Here is a 22,216-nt window from a genome sequence, read left to right on the forward strand (position 1 = left end):
CCGGATTGCGCTGTCCGGTCTTCTCGCAGCTCCGCGATGGTCCTGTAGTCCTCAGAAGGGGGCGACGGCAGAGGGGGCCGCGCCGCCGGGCCTCCTCGCAACTGGAGTGCCTGGAAAAAGCAAAAATAAAAAAAAGCGGATCTTAAACAGATCTCAGCAGTGCCTCCAACTTGTCGGGGGGAAAATTCTGCCGGGGTCGGCCGGGCCGTCCGCAGACCTCCGGGCAGGGAGGCCCCAACTCCTCCCGTATATCCCAGAAGAGATAGAGTATGAGACACACACAAGAAGCAAGGTGACTCTGCTGTTTATTATACAAAAACGGCAGGGATGGGTCAAGGATCGTATGCATCCGTCCTGACACACACACAATCGTGGGGCTCGCAGGCCCTTTTTACCTTAGTATGACGCGCTACTTGCGTCACCTTAGAAAGTTAGCAAAAAACCTATCGCCACTCTTAATTGGTTGCTCGAGTGGTAGGGTTAGTATAGCATACGTATAGAGAACAATATTAGTGGACAAGGGTTAGTCAGGTGATATATCTGGGTTGTCCCTACAATTAGATACATGAGAATTGTTACATGAAGACTCCTGATCATTGGTTAATGTTAATGGCGTCAGTGATAAGAGCCCATGTTCTGATTGGTGCGCCCGCGAGCTTCCCAGCCTGGGACCATCGCTGTTCCCAGCTCTCGGTGTACCTGTCATTTGCAACAATGTTTCACTATGAGTACGTGCAGACAATGTGAGGACTTATTCATGAGCTGGAAAGCCGACTACTCCCACTGTCGCAGATGTCCATTGACCCTTTTAAGTGTATCTGCCTGTGTCTTGTAACGAGGGATCCAGACGCCTTCTTTCTCCTGGGCTTGGCATCCTGTCAGGTTCGGCTTGGTCACGTGAGGTGGCACCGTGTTTGAGGCAGAATTCTGCACAATTAATATTGTTTTTCCACTGTGTGCCTGGTTTAATTTGCAGGTGCGACTTTAACGTTGGTGCGCGGCGTGCGAGGTTGCAACATCGTGCCCTTGATGGTCTGCTTTTGGAATGTGGGTTTGCAACATTACGACCTTGGCTGTCTGCTTTCGCCAGGCTCATTCTGCAGGATCAGCAACCTGACGTTTGTTCTTTTAACGCCCATGGGAGCTCTTGCTTGCGGCCTACTTGGGCCTGGTGTATAGGTGGAACCGTTTGGTGCACAGGCGCTTTAGGTTATAGTATCATATTGTCTTATAACCAGTATTGTGTCTTCGGTATATTTCTCATTATGGCACCTGGGTTTAGGAGACGCGTAAGCAAGCTCTTTAGATGAGTTCATGATGCGTCTTGCGTTTCTGCATTTTGAGAGCCTATGTGGAAAATAATAAAGATGCACGTCCGTGAGTATGTCTGTCGCCTACGTCATAGCACTGGGTATATTCTTCGTGTAGATTGGTGCGGGAGTGTCCAGTGTGTATATTGGCACAGGTGTGCTGACCGTTGGCTAGGTCGTCATGGCATCTCTAACGACGTGTAGGTTTTAGTCTAGTTGATCCGTGCCGCAGGTATCGGCATGGGCAGGGCGGGCTGCTGCGCAGGCAGATGGACACATCCGTATGTTCCTGTACCAGGGTATTTGGTCATCTGGTAGATGGGCAAACTCTTCTCGTGGCGGGTGTCTGGGCCGTGATCCTTTAGGCCAGGCACGAGAGGGGAAGGACGGGAGCCTGTTTTTCCATTCTCCCACTTCAGTGCTCTTATAATCAGCCCATACTCGAACCTGATCCATGCACTATTATCACAGTACTGAGACTCAATAGTGCTCTTATAATCAGCCCATACTCGAACCTTCTCCATGCACTATTATCACAGTACTGAGACTCCATAGTGCTCTTATAATCAGCCGATACTCGAGCCTGCTCCATGCACTATTATCACAGTACTGAGACTCCATTATGCTCTTATAATCAGCCCATACTCAAACCTGCTCCATGCACTATACTCACAGTACTGAGACCTCAATAGTGCTCTTATAATCAGCCCATACTCGAACCTGCTCCATGCACTAGTATCACAGTACTGAGACCTCAATAGTGCTCTTATAATCAGCCCATACTCGAACCTGCTCCATGCACTATTATCACAGTACTGAGACTCCATAGTGCTCTTATAATCAGCCCATACTCGAACCTGCTCCATGCACTATTATCATAGTACTGAGACCTCAATAGTGCTCTTATAATCAGCCCATACTCGAACCTGATCCATGCACTATTATCACAGTACTGAGACTCCATAGTGCTCTTATAATCAGCCCATACTCGAACCTGATCCATGCACTATTATCACAGTACTGAGACTCCATAGTGCTCTTATAATCAGCCCATACCCGAACCTGCTCCATGCACTATAATCACAGTACTGAGACCTCAATAGTTCTCTTATAATCAGCCCATACTCGAACCTGCTCCATGCACTAGTATCACAGTACTGAGACCTCAATAGTGCTCTTATAATCAGCCCATACTTGAACCTGCTCCATGCACTATTATCACAGTACTGAGACTCCATAGTGCTCTTATAATCAGCCTATACTCGAACCTGCTCCATGCACTATTATCATAGTACTGAGACCTCAATAGTGCTCTTATAATTAGCCCATACTCGAACCTGCTCCATGCACTATTATCACGGTACTGAGACTCCATAGTGCTCTTATAATCAGCCCATACTCGAACCTGATCCATGCACTATTATCACAGTACTGAGACTCCATAGTGCTCTTATAATCAGCCCATACTCGAACCTGATCCATGCACTATTATCACAGTACTGAGACTCCATAGTGCTCTTATAATCAGCCCATACTCGAACCTGCTCCATGCACTATTATCACAGTACTGAGACCTCAATAGTGCTCTTATAATCAGCCCATACTCGAACCTGCTCCATGCACTATTATCACAGTACTGAGACTCCAGAGTGCTCTTATAAACAGCCCATACTCGAACCTGCTCCATGCACTATTATCATAGTACTGAGACCTCAATAGTGCTCTTATAATCAGCCCATACTCGAACCTGCGCCATGCACTATTATCACAGTACTGAGACTCCATAGTGCTCTTATAATCAGCCCATACTCGAACCTGCTCCATGCACTATTATCACAGTACTGAGACTCAATAGTGCTCTTATAATCAGCCGATACTCGAACCTGCGCCATGCACTATTATCACAGTACTGAGACTCCATAGTGCTCTTATAATCAGCCCATACTCGAACCTGCTCCATGCACTATTATCACAGTACTGAGACTCCATAATGCTCTTATAATCAGCCCATACTCGAACCTGCTCCATGCACTATTATCACAGTACTGAGACTCCATAGTGCTCTTATAATCAGCCCATACTCGAACCTGCTCCATGCACTATTATCACAGTACTGAGACTCAATAGTGCTCTTATAATCAGCCGATACTCGAACCTGCGCCATGCACTATTATCACAGTACTGAGACTCAATAGTGCTCTTATAATCAGCCCATACTCGAACCTGCTCCATGCACTATTATCACAGTACTGAGACTCCATAGTGCTCTTATAATCAGCCCATACTCGAACCTGCTCCATGCACTATTATCACAGTACTGAGACCTCAATAGTGCTCTTATAATCAGCCCATACTCGAACCTGATCCATGCACTATTATCACAGTACTGAGACTCCATAGTGCTCTTATAATTAGCCCATACTCGAACCTGCGCCATGCACTATTATCACAGTACTGAGACTCCATAGTGCTCTTATAATCAGCCCATACTCGAACCTGCGCCATGCACTATTATCACAGTACTGAGACTCCATAGTGCTCTTATAATCAGCCCATACTCGAACCTGCGCCATGCACTATTATCACAGTACTGGGACTCCATAGTGCTCTTATAATCAGCCCATACTCGAACCTGCTCCATGCACTATTATCACAGTACTGAGACTCCATAGTGCTCTTAAAATCAGCCCATACTCGAACCTGCTCCATGCACTATTATCACAGTACTGAGACCTCAATAGTGCTCTTATAATCAGCCCATACTCAAACCTGCTCCATGCACTATAATTACAGTACTGAGGCCTCAATAGTGCTCTTATAATCAGCCCATACTCGAACCTGCTCCATGCACTATTATCACAGTACTGAGACTCCATAGTGCTCTTATAATCAGCCCATACTCGAACCTGCGCCATGCACTATTATCACAGTACTGAGACTCCATAGTGCTCTTATAATCAGCCCATACTCGAACCTGCGCCATGCACTATTATCACAGTACTGAGACTCCATAGTGCTCTTATAATCAGCCCACACTCGAACCTGCGCCATGCACTATTATCACAGTACTGGGACTCCATAGTGCTCTTATAATCAGCCCATACTCGAACCTGCTCCATGCACTATTATCACAGTACTGAGACTCCATAGTGCTCTTAAAATCAGCCCATACTCGAACCTGCTCCATGCACTATTATCACAGTACTGAGACCTCAATAGTGCTCTTATAATCAGCCCATACTCAAACCTGCTCCATGCACTATAATTACAGTACTGAGGCCTCAATAGTGCTCTTATAATCAGCCCATACTCGAACCTGCTCCATGCACTATTATCACAGTACTGAGACTCCATAGTGCTCTTATAATCAGCCCATACTCGAACCTGCTCCATGCACTATTATCACAGTACTGGGACTCAATAGTGCTCTTATAATCAGCCAATACTCGAACCTGCGCCATGCACTATTATCACAGTACTGAGACTCAATAGTGCTCTTATAATCAGCCCATACTCGAACCTGCTCCATGCACTATTATCACAGTACTGAGACTCCATAGTGCTCTTATAATCAGCCCATACTCGAACCTGCTCCATGCACTATTATCACAGTACTGAGACCTCAATAGTGCTCTTATAATCAGCCCATACTCGAACCTGATCCATGCACTATTATCACAGTACTGAGACTCCATAGTGCTCTTATAATTAGCCCATACTCGAACCTGCGCCATGCACTATTATCACAGTACTGAGACTCCATAGTGCTCTTATAATCAGCCCATACTCGAACCTGCGCCATGCACTATTATCACAGTACTGAGACTCCATAGTGCTCTTATAATCAGCCCATACTCGAACCTGCGCCATGCACTATTATCACAGTACTGGGACTCCATAGTGCTCTTATAATCAGCCCATACTCGAACCTGCTCCATGCACTATTATCACAGTACTGAGACTCCATAGTGCTCTTATAATCAGCCCATACTCGAACCTGCTCCATGCACTATTATCACAGTACTGAGACCTCAATAGTGCTCTTATAATCAGCCCATACTCGAACCTGCTCCATGCACTAGTATCATAGTACTGAGACCTCAATAGTCCTCTTATAATTAGCCCATACTCGAACCTGCTCCATGCACTATTATCACAGTACTGAGACTCAATAGTGCTCTTATAATCAGCCCATACTCGAACCTGATCCATGCACTATTATCACAGTACTGAGACTCCATAGTGCTCTTATAATCAGCCCATACTCGAACCTGATCCATGCACTATTATCACAGTACTGCGACTCCATAGTGCTCTTATAATCAGCCCATACTCGAACCTGCTCCATGCACTATTATCACAGTACTGAGACCTCAATAGTGCTCTTATAATCAGCCCATACTCGAACCTGCTCCATGCACTATTATCACAGTACTGAGACTCCATAGTGCTCTTATAATCAGCCCATACTCGAACCTGCGCCATGCACTATTATCACAGTACTGAGACTCCATAGTGCTCTTATAATCAGCCCATACTCGAACCTGCGCCATGCACTATTATCACAGTACTGGGACTCCATAGTGCTCTTATAATCAGCCCATACTCGAACCTGCTCCATGCACTATTATCATAGTACTGAGACCTCAATAGTGCTCTTATAATCAGCCCATACTGGAACCTGCGCCATGCACTATTATCACAGTACTGAGACTCCATTATGCTCTTATAATCAGCCCATACTCGAACCTGCTCCATGCACTATAATCACAGTACTGAGACCTCAATAGTGCTCTTATAATCAGCCCATACTCGAACCTGCTCCATGCACTAGTATCACAGTACTGAGAGCTCAATAGTGCTCTTATAATCAGCCCATACTCGAACCTGCTCCATGCACTATTATCACAGTACTGAGACTCCATAGTGCTCTTATAATCAGCCCATACTCGAACCTGCTCCATGCACTATTATCATAGTACTGAGACCTCAATAGTGCTCTTATAATCAGCCCATACTCGAACCTGCTCCATGCACTAGTATTATAGTACTGAGACCTCAATAGTGCTCTTATAATTAGCCCATACTCGAACCTGCTCCATGCACTATTATCACAGTACTGAGACTCAATAGTGCTCTTATAATCAGCCCATACTCGAACCTGATCCATGCACTATTATCACAGTACTGAGACTCCATAGTGCTCTTATAATCAGCCCATACTCGAACCTGCGCCATGCACTATTATCACAGTACTGGGACTCCATAGTGCTCTTATAATCAGCCCATACTCGAACCTGCTCCATGCACTATTATCATAGTACTGAGACCTCAATAGTGCTCTTATAATCAGCCCATACTCGAACCTGCTCCATGCACTATTATCACAGTACTGAGACCTCAATACTGCTCTTATAATCAGCCCATACTCAAACCTGCGCCATGCACTATTATCACAGTACTGAGACCTCAATAGTGCTCTTGCAATGAAACCGGTCCCTAACTTGCACCATGCACCATTACCCTGGTACTGATACATCCACAGAGCTCTTTCAATGAACCGCTCCACTAAACTGCGACATGCATAGAACTCATGCAATGAACCCCGGCCGTGATCTGCACCATTACCCCAGTACTGAGACAGGCACAGAACTCTCTCAATGCTCCCCTCTTTACTGTCTTGTAATGTGCACTGGTATCTGAGCACTGGGACCACTCATGACACCGCTGACGGATTAAACCCTCTGGAAGCCCCTGACCAGTCAAAATTGACGGCCCACCCCCCTCACAAATTATCTCCTAATTCGTTTATGATTTTACCAAACAACATTTTTAATAGGTTTTGATGATGTGTTGCTTAAAACCAGGGTTCTGTATTGGATTACTCTAGCCCAGCGCAGGCTGAGTTGAAAGCCTGTCTGGCTGGCATTGCTCACTTGCCTGTATGATGCAAAGGATGGCATGGGGCACCCTTGACCACCTACGGAGCTTTCACCTTCCCATACCTACCCCACCCTCACAAGAAACAGCCTCATTATGAATAGCATATTCATAGCTTGCTGCTGTGTACACCACATTTTGTGTATGTCTCACTGCCACCATTCCTCCCCCACCTCTGCACGGATGCATTGCCCGTCAGCTACTGGCTCGCCCTCATCGATCTAAACAATCTTATTTTGTAAAGGCACCCCGCTTGTGGAATACCTCCTCCATCTGCAGTATTGTCACATGTACAATAGCTACTTGGAGACGTGTCTTGTATGAAAAATACAACTAATCATGTTTAGGGCACGCACCGCCTACCTTAAGCAAGCACGCAACTCCAACACAGCAACGACAGGCAGGATCGAAAAACAGGTTCTTTTTGATGCCACAGGTGCCACACTGGGCCTCTGATGACTACTAGTCCTGCTCCTGCGTGCCCGCCTGCACCAGCCAGGGTGTATCTTAGACTCACTGAGTCTGCGCTTGGACCATGGCCGGCACAAATGCGCACACAAGTAAAAAATAAATAAATAAAATGCAAGTCGGCAGGAGGGAGTAGCCACACGGATGCGGTGGGAGACCAATAGGATTTGAAAGAAAAATAAGGTTGACGGGGAGCAGCGCACCAATGTTATGTTATGTTATGTTATTTTGCACTTATATAGCGCCTTATATACCATTGGTATGGTCTGAAGGCGCTGGTAGGTTGAACGCCCTTGGGAACCGAAGTTCAGGTCAGTATCTTAGACAGCTGGCGACAGCTGGCCTGCCCAGCTGAGAATTGCAGAAAAAAGAGTGCCGTGCCCTGCCCTGGCAAACACCGGCACACATTAAGCACTGGCATGGCCCCTGAAAGGAGTGGAGCCAAAAGGCCACTGCCTACTTGGCAGTGTGACAGCAGAGCTCTATCTTCACTTGAAATGTGCACTCATATCTGAGCAATGAGACATCCAAGCAGCTCTTAATCCCCCTCTTTCCTGATTTGTATGCCAGTGCCAAGGAATGCACAGACCTCTTACAAACCCATCGGGTTCAGCACATTTCAGTGAGCAGTGGCAACGCTTCCCCTGTGCGGTGAGATAGCTCAGGTGGTCAATGAATCTGCAGCAGGAGACCTGTGCGACCTAGAGGGTCACATGTTTGAATTCTGAATGGAACCACGTGGCTTTCCTCTTTTTTTTAGATCGATAAAATTAAATGAGTACCATTCAGTGACTGCTTTGGGTCACCTCGCGGTGGCGGTGGTCAAGCATTTCAGGTCAATTCTCAAGAGGGGAGCGGAGCAGATAAGAATACAGGGTAAGATGATATTACTATGTGAATAAGGAATGATGGTGTTATTTGAATAAAGGCATGTCCACATAGGTGTTTTGAAATATACTTTATTGCTTGTGAAAAGTCTAACATATTGGTACAGATTGCAAGTAAATTATGGAGGTTCAAAAGGCCTGTCTGACTCTTGGTTACTCACTATACATGAGGTTAGTGTGCTGCACAGGCCAGGGCCACAGTGAGATACACTTGTGTTTTCTGCTATTCCTGGTGCTTTCTCAAGGCACTTGGCAAGTTTAAATATAAAGCTTAACAACTGGAGAACCACAGCAGCATGAAAGACATTGGACCTCATTACGGCCCTGGCGGTAGCCGTGCCTGTAAAAACGGCACGGCTGCCACCAGGGTCGTTTTTTTCCGGCACCCTGCAATGGGGACTTACCGGGGCATTGCAGTCCCGGTAATTCCCCATTGCCAGGTGCAGAAAAAATATGACTCTATGGGAATGGGGAGGACGGTTGCACCGGCACCGTTATTAACGGTGCCGGTGCTACCGTCAAGGTCTGCGAGCGGGTGCCGTTCTGCCTACCAGATCAGACCTGGCGGGCGGTAAGGCACAGACTTGCAGAACTCGTAGTTTGCCGGTCTGGTAACAATAGTGCCGGTAGCTTACCGGCACCGTTGTTACCGGATCAGCAACCTTGTAATGAGGCCCATTTTCCCACTTATGTTGTGTTTACCACACACGTATATCACATCTAAACTTGTCAAGAGTATTGCTAAAGTGTTTGAAGCAACACAAACACACACCAGCACAATGGCATTGACAACACAAGTGCGGGACATGCAATTTTTGCCATCATGCTTTAGCACCTACAAAAATCTTTAGCTGCCATAATGGACTTCAAACCAAAATATTTGACTTTATTAATTGTCGTACAAAATTTGTTATCTATGGTATCTTATGTGTATGTCAGAAAATGTATATTGGCAGCACGATCAGAGAAGTCCGTTTCAGGATTCGAGAACACCTCAACAATCTTAGTAGCCAGGATATTAGACTTCCTTTGGCTTCCCATTGGCAGAAGCATCATCAACTGGATAATATTAAAGACATCAAATTCATTGGACTCAAACACATCCAACAACATCCGAGAGGTGGTAACAGAGAATTGACCCTACGACAACAGGAAGCAAGAATGATTTGTAAATTACGTTGCCTGTCACTTGGTTTGAACCAAGACCATGAATTGAATGTGTTTCTATAATTTGTACGAATTTAATGCTAAAAAACAGACAATCAAACCCATGCAAAACGATACAGCTTACCGACTATGCCCGAGGCATTTATATTCAGCCTAGTGACCCCACTCTGTGAGAAGTCACTGTTTATTTTTGTCCCAACCGCCCAACCGGCAGTTATTTGAATGTCTGCACGCTGATTCGAGCGCACCACATTTATTTCGATTTCTTAATTGAGGTTGATATTTAGCACCAACTATCCAATATCCGCACCTAACATAGGATTAGAATTAGTACGGATTATTTCAGTTTTCTTTTTGTTGATGTCAAAGCTGCACACAGTATTAACATCAAAACATCTATATGTAATTAAGTCGCTGCAAAAATATTGCCGTAAATGAATGAGCTTCCGCATAGGAAGCTTTCCTCAAATGTCTGTTTTATGCATTTCCGGCTTGTAAGGAGTATCCAAGCAACCGGGTCAGATGACTACATCACCTGACCTAACCCGGGAAGGTTACTATAGTAACCCCCGGATTGTGCCGATGCCTTCAGTATTGAGAAACAACCGGCCATTGAGCACATCAACTTTTGGAGCGTATGCCGGTAAGCCAGTTCTACGCTCTAACTGTACCAAACGAAAAGCTTATGCAGCACGTTCCTTATATCAAGTGTTTAAATACGCTGTCATATCCATGTTACAGATTACGGCCGAATTTAAAGGCAAGGCACGCTAAAAACGTGCGTTACATTTCAATTATACTGCAACAGCGGCATATCAGTCGAACGACAACTACCACTTGATTGCAAGACTGGTAATTATAGTTTCCATACTTTTCACAAATTAGAGGTTATTATTATATAACTTACTAGCAATGCAGACTTTTGAACTAAATATGTGCCATATTATACCAAGTCTTTATAACTTACAGACCCTGTCCAGTCAAGCATGTAGAAATCACTAAATCTCTCAACTACTGAAAGTTGAATCAAGTATTAGGAAACCTCAATCATATTTAAGGTATGGATAGATTCATTTATCCCTATTTTAGGAAATAGAACAATCAATTGCATATATTATTTCTAACGGTATGTTTTTATTTCTTTTTATTTCTCTTTTCTCTCCTGTTTTTTCTTGTTTTTTGACCTACTACCTCTGACGTTGGTTGTTTCGATTTCAAGCGAAGGTTCAATAATTATAGATTAATGCAAATGGTAAACTACATTTGTATGCCCTGAGGACGACCTCTTTGGTTGAAACACGTGTTGGCATGTTTTGGCAAATTCTTGGCTTTTCTTTAATGTGAAATACGCTGCGCAATTGCATATAAATTGTGTGTGTTTTGGCGAATAAGCCTATTCCAAACAATGTGATCCATTTAAGTTTTGGTTTTTGAAGTACTCAACAAATACGCTGCGCAATTGCATATAAATTGTGGGTGTTTTATTGATTAAGCCTATTCCAAATAATGTGATATATTCAAGTTTTGGTTGTTGAAGTACTCAACACATTGTATGACTTTCGCTTGGCATTTCCTTTTACAAAAATACTTTGTGTAATTCATCCAAGTTCAGATTCATTCAACACAATTAATGTGTTACACTTTACCTGTGAATGAACAACTTTGCTCTTTGTTACTAATAAACCAGTAGAATATTTCTGTGATTAATTCCCCATCATTCATGTTTAAATTTTGCACATCAGTGGTTTTACGTTGGTTACCAAGCGCAGCCTGTGTAGATAGTAATTCACAATAATTTGACAACACAAACTGGTCTTGGGCAAAGAAGTACCCTCTGTTTCTCATTGAACTTGCCTGGAGTTAGTGGCCAACTCTGAACCCACGCAAGCTTGAGCTACAGGACAACAATAATATGCAACGCACCATCAGACTAAACACAGCGCGGAGGCGGCTTCTGCTGAGGACCACGGGCCACCCCAACCGCTTGGGTACTTGAGGGTGACCTAGAAAGATGTCCTGGCAACACTGGAGGGGAAGGTGCTGGAACTGGTTGGAACTGGTATCCTCGCTGCCACTACCGTAACCAGAATCCACCAGTTACCGGGCGCCACGGTGCACGCTGTATTCTCCCCTGTTCGTCGTCTGGGTCAGCAAACACTTCAGTCTTAGTTCTCTCTCTTCGACAGCAACGAGAAGTAGGAATACTGGGCAAAGCAGTGCAGGGGTTGCCATAAAAAGAAGGCAAACAACAACAAAAAGGTTATCTTGGGACAGTAACACCATTATTAGGCTAGTTCCATGTTTTCCTCTGCTATCAGACCACATGGGTCTCTTCCTCTTGCCTGCTAACTTTGAAGACCACGTGGGCCTCTTCCTCTTGCCTGCTAGCTTTCAAGACCACATGGGTAGCTTTCAAAACCACATGGGTCTCTTCCTCTTGCCTGCTAGCTTTCAAGACCACATGTGTCTCTTCCTCTTGCCTGCTAGCTTTCAAGACCACATGTGTCTCTTCCTCTTGACTGCTAGCTTTCAAGACCACATGGGTAGCTTTCAAGACCACATGGGTCTCTTCCTCTTGCCTGCTAGCTTTCAAGACCACATGTGTCTCTTCCTCTTGCCTGCTAGCTTTCAAGACCACATGTGTCTCTTCCTCTTGCCTGCTAGCTTTCAAGACCTCATGGGTCTCTTCCTCTTGCCTGCTAACATTCAAGACCACATGGGTCTCTTCCTCTTGCCTGCTAGCATTCAAGACCTCATGGGTCTCTTCCTCTTGCCTGCTAACATTCAAGGCGACATGCGTCTCTTCCTCTTGCCTGCTAGCTTTCAAGACCTCATGGGTCTCTTCCTCTTGCCTGCTAGCTTTCAAGACCACATGTGTCTCTTCCTCTTGCCTGCCAGCTTTCAAGACCTCATGGGTCTCTTCCTCTTGCCTGCTAACATTCAAGACCACATGGGTCTCTTCCTCTTGCCTGCTAGCTTTCAAGACCTCATGGGTCTCTTCCTCTTGCCTGCTAACATTCGAGACCGCATGGGTCTCTTCCTCTTGCCTGCTAGCTTTCAAGGCCACATGGGTCTCTTCTTCTTGCCTGCTAGCTTTCCAGACCTCATGGGTCTCTTCCTCTTGCCTGCTAACATTCAAGACCACATGCGTCGTCTCTTCCTCTTGCCTGCTAACATTCAAGACCACATGGGTCTCTTCGTCTTGCCTACTAACTTTCAAGGCCACGTGGGTCTCTTCCTCTTGCCTGCTAGCTTTCCAGACATTATGGGTCTCTTCCTCTTGCCTGCTAGCTTTCCAGCCCACATGGGTCTCTTCCTCTTGCCTGCTAGCTTTCAAGGCCACATGGGTCTCTTCCTCTTGCCTGCTACCGGCCTGTTCCTCTGTGTCGAGAGACAAGGCCACCACCCGCTCGGGTCGATAGACTTCCGCTGTCCATGCATACTGGCAGGACTTCATTAGCAGAACAGTTCTTGGAATGGGGAATGAGAGAAAGACCTGCCTCACAATTCATCTTCGTGTTGGCCTCTTGTTCTCTGTTTCTGGACTAATCACCCAATTCAACCAAGTACTTAAGACAACACTCCGCTCATACGAGAACCTGGGGGGGTGGGTGGGAAACTGCAGTCCCCATAACAGGGTTGACTTCATTCAAAGTTTTGGAAATCACAAGGGGATGGAGGTGGGGGAGGGGCACATTCAACTTCCCCAGTCTACTTCCAAGGCCTCCTCTCGGGTGTGAATTCAGATCTGGAAACCCAGACACTAGTTACAAACCAGGTCATATCTGGTTCAGGGAACTGCGGCCCTTACTCCCGGAGGCAGGCACTAGGAATGACCATAAATGGCAACATCTGTAAACCAGCTCCTGAAAGGGATGCCCCACTATAGTTCAAAAGAGATATCACCAGCATAGAAAGCGACTTCAATAAGAAACTGGGTGGCTTTGGGACAATCGGGCCTGGGTGGTGCAGGTCTTCTAAGAGGTAGGTTCACGATCTGTGTCTCGATTGAGACCTTTTATAAGGGCCTGGATCCTCGTGGTATAAAGGTTGGGTTAACGATTGCCACTGGCACAGTTTAGTACTTATAGGAACAGTTACAAAATTAAACACAGACTCAATCCTCCTATACCCACACTCCCAAAAATGTCTAATACTCAGAAGACTGTTATGGTATGTTAAGTATTCTTATAAAGCGCACGCACACCCAAAGACATCTTGGCGCTGCAGAAAACCCACAGAACGGACATGCCAAGGAGAAGTAGCAACCTCTTAAAAAAAAGAAAGGTTTTCTGAGATTTACGAAACTGGAAATAGTTTTCTGTAGCCCAATGGGAAGTGAGTTCCGCAGTTTAGCAGCGGGTACCGAGAAGGCGCGTCCACCCACACGCGACGATCTCAAGCGGGCCCCTGAATACGACGCGCCTCCTGAGAGCGAAGTGAGCGCTTGGGCGCATGCAGGCAGATTTAGGCTGTAAATATTCAGCTCCGCTCCGATATAAAGCGCGATAAAATAAACACATTGATTTAAACTGAATTCACTAACCAATGGGAAGCCCGTGCAGTTGCCGAAGAACAGGAGAAATGGCCGCTCTGAAAGGGGTTTTTGTGGCCACTCTGGTTGGGAGCAGGTTGGGGCAAGAATAAAGAATTGCAGTAGTCGACTGTTTTCGTAGCAAGAGAGGCCACTACAGGGGCATGTGAATGAGAGGGGAGAAAGGGCAGAACCGATCGTACATTTTTATATATAAAATGCCCAGCTTGGAAACCTGAGCTTCGTTCGAGAGAGAAGAGGTGATTTTCACCCCTAAATCCTTCTCTACTACTGCCGAAGAGGGAAAAAGACCACGGCAGAGGGGCCAAAAAGCAGAAGTACAAAGAGAAGAATGAGGAGGATGGCCAACCACCAGTTCCTCTGGCTTGTCCCCACTCAATTTAAGCCAGTTATCACTCATCCAACAACCCACCTCCTCCAGGCAACTCCAGGCAACGTCTTGGGAGGATAGCTCAGGGGCAACACGCTCTTCTTGGAAGCAAGACGCGGAGCAACACAAGTTCGATCCAAGAGTCCGCGCTTAGAACCCTCTGGGTATTAAGCACATTATAAATTATATATTACAATTACAATTATTACAAACACTCCTCAGGTGAAGCACAGTATCAGGCTAGGAGAGATCGAGCCGTACAATAATCCTCGCCCCGCAGGCCATGGGAGTGGAAGCGGTCAACTAGAGGTTGGACATAGACATTGAATAGAAGAGGGGACAAGGCAGAGCCCTGAGGGACCCCACAAAATAAAGAAACATCATTTGAACAAAAAGACTATAGTGAAAGAGGCTGAGGACTAAAATACCTTTTGGCCCAGCCCCTTTGCTAATTCGAACAAGTAAGTGTATTACACTTCAGTCAGTGTGTTTCAAGGTCAGTGTGTTTGAAGCTCTGTAACTCCTTTCTCACGCAGATCGTTTTCTTCTCCTCTTGGGTCGCAGCTTTAACATCACAAAGTGTTCTTTCCAACAGCACTTGAACAGGCATTAAGTGCCTGACGCCGATGCGAGCCTTAATCCGGCCTTAGCAGAATTGCTTGTCCCTTCTTGGACTCTCAGCCAACTTTGCCCATTCCAGATGTGAAGGCCTGCCATTCCCATGATCCCTCACCACCGGCCAGGCCTGCTAGGGCTGATAAGAGTTGTAGGCCAAAGCACCTGGAGAAAGGTACAAGTTGCTCAGTAGATCCTGCCAAAGAAAGTTGTGACCTTGGGCACTGTTAGCAATGCCTGCCATGTGGCATAGCCCTTCAGAGCTTCTGGAAATGCCCTCTGAGAGGGCATGCTGGATCCTTTAATTGGCACCATGCCGCAGACGGGAAGACCGCCGCGTCGGAGCAGTAATGGGAAAGGAGACTGCTGACATTGCAAATAAGCCGTTGCGGATGTTGATGAGCGTCCTGGGGGTACAGCAACAACAGGGGCTAGAGAACAAGGAAGCCGGCTGGAAAACAGGCCTCAAGCGGAAACAAAAAGAAGGCCGGCATTCACTAAATAGCTCAGAGAGCTAAATACCCAATTACAGATAGCTTGCTCGTACATGCTGGCCCCATAAAGAACTCCATGCATAGATCATAGACCAGTGCTTTAAGTGCCAACATTCCACTGTGGAATGAGAAATCGGGGGTGGGCTGCGACGAGGGGGTGCGGCCTACATTATGGGCGTGGCCTGACGTGTCCCCAGCACGGGCCAATGAAAAAGAAAAGTTGTTGGGTTACTTTTTGTTTGTTATTGTCGCACGCTGGGGATCCACCGGAGTCGGTGTCGAATTGCACTGTGCTGTTTCATTGGTGCTCAGTTTCTTTTGTTTCAGCCAATAGACTGTGGCAAGCAGTCTATTGGATGAAAGCATTGGATTCCAGTGAGTCAAACGCTTCCTTGTCAGCGTCGTGCTTCTTCCAGACCCCGCCCCCCCCTCCCAGCAATAGTCCAAGGGCTTCAGCACCTACAGGCATAGTGGGGCGCATAGGCGCGTTATGATGACACGAGGAAAAGGGGAGGAGCCTTCAGCATCCAGGGGGCAGCAGGAAATGTCTAGGAAAGGTGACAAGAAAGAGTTGGGCTCTGAGTGATAAAGATTACCTTATGTAATCAGTGCATTATATGCCCAGAATAATGGCATGCTCAAAGCCACTATCACAGACATATTTGGCAGAGATTAAAAAAAAATCTGTCGTCATTCCTATCTTCCCGAAATGCTGTTTGAGTTGACGCAACGCAGCCAGCAACCCACGTTGGTGCTTTTTGTCCCACTCCCCTTCCCCATTGGAGATTTGTTTGCAGACTGAGGGTGATTTACTCACCAATGGATTCTCTATGCACCTAGGGATTCAGCCCTAGATAGGGATTCCTTTGTAAACCAAGACAGAGAGATGAATTTACAATACGCAGACTGGATGCAAGGAAGGGCACCAGGGACCATGCTGAGTGGTCCTAAATTATAATAATAATGTATTTCTTATATAGCGCTACACACCATCGGTCTCGGAGCGCTGAAATTACAGAAGACATTCTAATCCCACAGAGTGATGCTAAATTTATCGACCTCGGAAGGATAAAAAACGGATTTGACCCTCCTGGGGTTCAAACCTGCCACAGCAGGCTGCGCACAGATAACAGCGGTGAGTGCTTAGCTCAATGTGCTATCTGACCCGCAGTACATGTTTGCAGGGTCTCATGATGTATTGTTTAATTGAGGCTGTGCCCGCTCTAGGCCATGGACAGTTCTCTTTAAGCCAATCCCAGCACTCAAGCCACACCCCTTTGTTAGTCAACCCCCCATTTCACATCTCACTTAAAACATTATTACACACACTCCTCCATTGCACTCATAGCTAAATCTTTTAGAACCCCAAAATCTTGCAGCAGTGAGCCTTCGGAACAGCCTGCAGCACTATGTGCCAATACCAATGGCAGATGTGTGCTGGACAAATAATAACAAGCCAATACTAGTGGCAAATGTGCACTGTACAAATGACAACAAGCCAATACCAATGGCAGATGTGCACTGTACAAATAATAACAAGCCACTACTAATGGGAAGTGTACAAGCCAAACCCAACGGCAGATGTGCACTGTACAAATAATAACAAGCCAATACTAATGGCAAGTGTGCAAGCCAATACCAATGGCAGATATGCGCTTTACAAATAATAATAAGCCAATACCAATGGCAGATGTGCACTGTACAAATAATAACAAGCCAATACTAATGGCAAGTGTACAAGCCAAACCCAACGGCAGATGTGCACTGTACAAATAATAACAAGCCAATACTAATGGCAAGTGTACACGCCAAACCCAACGGCAGATGTGCACTGTACAAATAATAACAAGCCAATACTAATGGCAAGTGTACACGCCAAACCCAACGGCAGATGTGCACTGTACAAATAATAACAAGCCAATACTAATGGCAAGTGTACAAGCCAAACCCAACGGCAGATGTGCACTGTACAAATAATAACAAGCCAATACTAATGGCAAGTGTACACGCCAAACCCAACGGCAGATGTGCACTGTACAAATAATAACAAGCCAATACTAATGGCAAGTGTGCAAGCCAATACCAACGGCAGATGTGCGCTGTACAAATAATAACAAGCCAATACTAATGGCAAGTGTGCAAGCCAATACCAACGGCAGATGTGCGCTATGCAAATAATAACAAGCCAATACTAATGGCAAGTGTACAAGCCAATACCAATGGCAGATGTGCACTGTACAAATAATAACAAGCCACTACTAATGGCAAGTGTACAAGCCAAACCCAACGGCAGATGTGCACTGTACAAATAATAACAAGCCAATAATAATGGCAAGTGTACAAGCCAATGCCAATGGCAAATGTGCACTGTACAAATAATAACAAGCCAATACTAATGGCAAGTGTGCAAGCCAATACCAACGGCAGATGTGCGCTGTACAAATAATAACAAGCCAATACTAATGGCAAGTGTGCAAGCCAATACCAACGGCAGATGTGCGCTATGCAAATAATAACAAGCCAATACTAATGGCAAGTGTACAAGCCAATACCAATGGCAGATGTGCACTGTACAAATAATAACAAGCCACTACTAATGGCAAGTGTACAAGCCAAACCCAACGGCAGATGTGCACTGTACAAATAATAACAAGCCACTACTAATGGCAAGTGTACAAGCCAATACCAATGGCAGATGTGCACTGTACAAATAATAACAAGCCAATACTAATGGCAAGTGTACAAGCCAAACCCAGCGGCAGATGTGCACTGTACAAATAATAACAAGCCAATACTAATGGCAAGTGTACAAGCCAAACCCAACGGCAGATGTGCACTGTACAAATAATAACAAGCCAATACTAATGGCAAGTGTACACGCCAAACCCAACGGCAGATGTGCACTGTACAAATAATAACAAGCCAATACTAATGGCAAGTGTACAAGCCAAACCCAACGGCAGATGTGCACTGTACAAATAATAACAAGCCAATACTAATGGCAAGTGTACACGCCAAACCCAACGGCAGATGTGCACTGTACAAATAATAACAAGCCAATACTAATGGCAAGTGTACAAGCCAAACCCAACGGCAGATGTGCGCTGTACAAATAATAACAAGCCAATACTAATGGCAAGTGTGCAAGCCAATACCAACGGCAGATGTGCGCTGTACAAATAATAACAAGCCAATACTAATGGCAAGTGTGCAAGCCAATACCAACGGCAGATGTGCGCTATGCAAATAATAACAAGCCAATACTAATGGCAAGTGTACAAGCCAATACCAATGGCAGATGTGCACTGTACAAATAATAACAAGCCACTACTAATGGCAAGTGTACAAGCCAAACCCAACGGCAGATGTGCACTGTACAAATAATAACAAGCCAATAATAATGGCAAGTGTACAAGCCAATGCCAATGGCAAATGTGCACTGTACAAATAATAACAAGCCAATACTAGTGGCAAGTGTGCAAGCCAATACCAATGGCAGATGTGCACTGTACAAATAATAACAAGCCACTACTAATGGCAAGTGTACAAGCCAAACCCAACGGCAGATGTGCACTGTACAAATAATAACAAGCCACTACTAATGGCAAGTGTACAAGCCAATACCAATGGCAGATGTGCACTGTACAAATAATAACAAGCCAATACTAATGGCAAGTGTACAAGCCAAACCCAGCGGCAGATGTGCACTGTACAAATAATAACAAGCCAATACTAATGGCAAGTGTACAAGCCAAACCCAGCGGCAGATGTGCGCTGTACAAATAGTAAGAAGCCAATAACAATGGCAGATGTGCTATACCAATAGTAACAAGCTAATACCAATGGCAGATGTGTGCTATACCGATGGCAGATGCGCGCTATACCGATGGCAGCTGTGCACTATACCGATGGCAGATGTGCGCTATACCAGTAGTAAAGAGCTAATTCCAATGGCAGATGCTTGGGATACAAATGGTTCTTCAGTTCCAGATATGGGAGCTCCCTACTATTGTGGCGCAGAAAGGTTCTTACTGCTCTGCTAGAAGTCATCATCATCCGTCTACGTGCTATCCAATCATTCATACATTGACCTGACGGTGCATTAATACCGTGTTCACAGGTTCCTGCCAGACAGATTTAATGATATCTTGTTGGATTGCTTTGTTAATATATCTTGTCAGGGATCAATAGTATTTGATTGATCAGGTTCTTAATTAAAGGAGGTCCCGGATGATAGAGGCCAGCATGCGGTGAAGTCAGAGGTGAGCTTGCACCGCTGATGAGATAATGTAACAGGAGGGACAGCCCAGGAAGGCGGAACCCGGGGCTGAACATGGATTGTGAGCCGCCTGCAATTATTCACACTTCTGGTTTTGTATTATTCCCTGTTTAAAGAAATGTGTTGGCATATGGAAATTGCCATCTAGACCCATCCTCTAGTCTGAAGTCAAAGGAAGCCGAGGGCAGAGCTGCAGATAAAAATGAAGTAGACTGTAGCACATGCAACTCGACATTAGCCTTATTAAATTGGCTCTGTATGCCATTGGCTTTATTTTGTAATTTTCCTTTTTAAGTTAGTTGTAGGACATTAAGGCAGTACAAACCAATATTTCTTATCAAAACTTAGTCTTATGAATACAATGGACAACATATTAGACAAACAAAAATTCATGGCTCCACGTTTGGATATTTTAGCTGTACCGTTGATGATAGCAGGAAAGCAAGGCTGTTTACCAATGACGTCATTTGGGGGTTGTCAGGGGTCGTAACTGAGACCCCTGAGGTCTCCCTTGCTACCCCTGTGGTCTCCCTTGCTACCCCCGTGGTCTCCCTGTGGGCATTGCCAGGTGGCTCTTTGTTTCTGGAGTAGCTGGCTTTCTTGTTCAGGCCTCTTAAAAAAAACAGGGGGGTCCACAAGTGTAACACCTTGAGCAGTGACCCTAAATAAGAAAGAATACGAATAACAAATACTCTTTCTGAAATTCTACATAATAATTGCTAGACTCATTAAAGGTTTATTTTAGGCACGTTTCAGGGGGTGAGTCACTGATTTAGTCTGTTCTTAAACACCTCAAATTCACAATGCAGACAAAAAATATATGTATTTTGCTTTTCACAAGTTTCAGTTATAGTATGTTTTTTTCTGCCGTTGTCTCCTTTATGAGAATCACACGACATTCCATCTCAGTGTCCTCCGTCACTTGACAAAATCCTTGTGCCTAATAGGTTGTGTACAGTGTAGAAATGTTTGTCCACAGCACATCAAGTGGCCCTTGATTTCATTGTGCCACAATTAATGCTTTGTTGTAATGTGTCTATCTTTCCCATCTCCCTGGCATGCTGTTCAGGATGTTTGTTTACATGTAGTAGGTACCGAGTGCCCAGAGTACGGGACGCTGTGTGAGTGTGCTGCTTTCCCTGCACTACTCTAAATTCTTTAATACACAGTTATGAACCCTCCCAATAGTATGTATTGTGCCAACCTCTGAAGCCTGAAAAGTCGATCCACGCAGGCTTGATATGTGGCCACCTTTGCACCAGACCTGCAAATGAACTGGCCTGCTGTTAAATCTCTGTTACCAGTTTATTGGTATCCACTACAGAGTGTAATTTGCTTTCTGACTTTGAGAACATTCAGACGTGTAGTTGCTCATTTTACTATAGCCGGTAGGATAGCTATAGCAGGTAAGATAGCTCAGTCGGTTGAGCACTCGCTGCTGTGATGTGTGTGTGTGTGGGTGTGATCGGCAGGTTGCAGGTTTGAATCCCGACAAGGCCAACTCAGCCTTTCATCCTTCTGCGGTCTATGAATGAGTACCAACACAGGTTGGGTGATATTGTATGTGTATTTGTTCTATGTATACCGCTTAAGCGTAAGTGCTCTATAATAACACATCATTATCTTTTGGCCTTGGAAGTCTGCTTGCATTCACAGTAATTTGGTAAAACGGGCCTATACAGATATTAATGATACATTTGCTGATTTATTCTTGTATGAAATGCATATCACATTACAGTGATATCGTAACCATATTTATCGTAGTGTACTTAGGAACAATGCTATGTGATGCCACTTCCTGTTTTGTCTAGGTGGTTAAAGGTTGTGTTCCATCGCTTCCCGTGATGTCACTTGGGGGTGGGGTCGAATGACATCACTTCCTGTGACCTCACCAGAGGTCAAGGGTTGTGTGATGTCACTTCTGCTACCCCTGGCATTTTGGTGAAATGACGTCCCAGCTGTTTAAGACACTAGCAATAAATGCTGGGTAAAGATCTACCTACGGGCACCAGTACCAACTGTGTACTGTTACCTTACACCCTGGGACTGGCCGATAGCGCAATAGGGCAATGACCGACGGGCATACTAGTTTGAGCCCGTTTCTTTGGTCAAATTGTGCCATTTTTGGGGG

General features: G+C 45.3%; 1 protein-coding gene across 4 annotated transcripts in view; it reads left to right on the forward strand.

The window, feature by feature from the left end:
• FNDC4 (fibronectin type III domain containing 4) overlaps window positions 1–22,216 on the forward strand; it is a 761,063-nt gene that overhangs the window by 589,972 nt on the left and 148,875 nt on the right. Inside the window, exon 1 of one of the 4 annotated variants that reach the window (XM_069605447.1) lies at window positions 16,808–16,941. The exons of the other annotated variants lie outside the window; for them this stretch is intronic. The gene's annotated coding sequence lies outside the window, so the exon portion shown is untranslated. Of the gene's footprint in view, window positions 1–16,807; window positions 16,942–22,216 lie in introns of those variants that run through there. 4 annotated transcript variants of the gene reach the window in all.

The sequence above is a fragment of the Ambystoma mexicanum genome, chromosome 4p (assembly GCF_040938575.1).
Source record: "Ambystoma mexicanum isolate Mex_15411 chromosome 4p, UKY_AmexF1_1, whole genome shotgun sequence".
Taxonomy (NCBI): Eukaryota; Metazoa; Chordata; class Amphibia; order Caudata; family Ambystomatidae; genus Ambystoma; species Ambystoma mexicanum.